The sequence below is a fragment of the Olea europaea genome, unplaced genomic scaffold (genome assembly GCF_002742605.1).
Source record: "Olea europaea var. sylvestris unplaced genomic scaffold, O_europaea_v1 scaffold2001, whole genome shotgun sequence".
Classification (NCBI taxonomy): domain Eukaryota; kingdom Viridiplantae; phylum Streptophyta; class Magnoliopsida; order Lamiales; family Oleaceae; genus Olea; species Olea europaea.
In genome coordinates, this window is record NW_019237886.1 from 130,546 (window position 1) to 132,469 (window position 1,924).

At 32.4% G+C, this 1,924-nt stretch overlaps 1 long non-coding RNA gene across 1 annotated transcript; it reads left to right on the forward strand.

The window, feature by feature from the left end:
- Positions 1-1,299: 1,299 nt before the first annotated feature.
- Positions 1,300-1,885, forward strand: LOC111379541. The gene is made up of 2 exons (XR_002700059.1): positions 1,300-1,483; positions 1,739-1,885. It is a non-coding gene; the product is annotated as an uncharacterized LOC111379541 (long non-coding RNA).
- Positions 1,886-1,924: the final 39 nt, after the last annotated feature.

A 1,924-nucleotide genomic window follows, 5' to 3' on the forward strand; every position in this document is an offset into this window, starting at 1 on the left:
CAAATCGTCACCATTGGTGAAGTCACTTCGGAACCACTTCGAATGAGTGTTCCACACCTCGCATGATGTGGTGGTAGACTTTTTGAAATGGTTCAGATAGGGGCGTAACAATGACTATAATAACATTTTTGTATTAATACAAAATTAATAAGAATGTTGAAACATCCTCATACTAATACCATATAAAAAGGTGTTCTCCTCCTTATTTCATAAATCAAAATTTAAGAGCTGTCAAAATTCTCTATAATTTTCTCTCTTCTCTATTTGTTTTCAATAGACTTATTTTTAGTAGTTTAAATAGTAATTTTTCTAGCTTGGTGATAGATGCGTGAGCAATTTTAGTTCGCCTGAAAGTATTGATGAGATGCTGACCACCTGTTATCAACCGTCATGTTTGGGAGACAAAGACCGTCGATCTTCTTCCACCACAATGGGATAAATTTGTTCTAAGAGAATTTTGTGAAATACAGGTCTCGGTTCCTGTCAATACCGCTATTATATCAACAAACATTTTTCCTCTATTTTTATTGTTACTCTGTTTATTGAAATATTTCTTTTCATTGTTTTATTTATATGATTCTAAAGATATTTATACTTTTTTTCAAATAGAAAATAAGAATATGTGCCACCTTACATATTGGACGAGGAATAAAATGACACAACCAAAAAATTCAATAGAGCTGCGGTATCACCAAAAAGATAACTATTTGAAGCTAAAGAAAAGTCAGATTTAGGATCTGAACAATGCGTAGGCATTATCTATCACAAAAAGAGCTCTTTTTTCCTTTTAGTCAAATGAGGAAAATGTGTTTGAATTATGTTACAGCTTGAATGTAGACTTCGTAGAAAAATTATGCCAATTCATTGAAATATGGTAAGCTACAAGTGAGTATTTGAAAGATCATTTTCTAAGGTAATGGAGACAATTGGTACGCACAAGAAATTGGCCAAATCAACGATTTTTTGTTCAATTTCTCGTGGAATCAAATTCTCATCAGAATTGTGATCAATCAAATATTGCAAAGCCCTTGTATTTGTACAGCTTCCCTCACAAGTGGGGGCCAGGAATTTTTTATTGGATGCGGGTCCCCCTCTCTTGCAAGTGTAATGTATATCGAGCTCTCAAAATTTAATATGTTTTATTATTTTGCCTCTTTTTGAATCTCATTCTTTGAAAATAAAAAAAAATTTAAACAGTACTTTGACAATAATTTAATCATACATTATTCAATAAAATAATGTTATATTCAAATTCAAAATTTTGCCCTATTTTTTAACTATAAAAAGAATAGGCTCAAAACGAGCTCACCAAAAATGCCAACGCCGCAGTGCACGATGAAGCCGCGTGATAATTTGTCAATTTCTGAGCCAGCCCCAGGGACAATGAAACTGCAAGGAAATTCCTAATTTTCCCCCAAATTTTAAATATTTAGCTGGCAATTTTATGTATAATCTTCATTGTCCGATGCGGATTGCTGGAAAGGTACGTATTGTCGCCTACCATTCTCTCAATTGACTTCGATGCAATTCTAGGGTTTCAGATTATATGCATATTGTACAGTTTAGAATATGTTTAATTATTACAACTTTCGTTTATTTTTTCCGTATTTGTAAACATCATTGACCTTTTTTAATCATTTTACTCGTCGTGAATAAAACTATAGCGCCCAATTGTTTATTCTTTTTGATAACATCCAATCGGCTTCTTCTTCTCTCCTCTTTGAATATACATACACAGTTGAACATTTACATGTAAAAAAGTTTGAATGACTTCAACAATTTCCTGTGTGGAGGACAGCACTTGTTCTTTTTGGTATCACTTATCTGCTTGTAAAAATTATACAGTTATGAAATATTTGTCTGAATTTTGAATTTTTTTGCTTCACCAAATTTTCATCTGTGCAGTCATCACATTTCGTACACA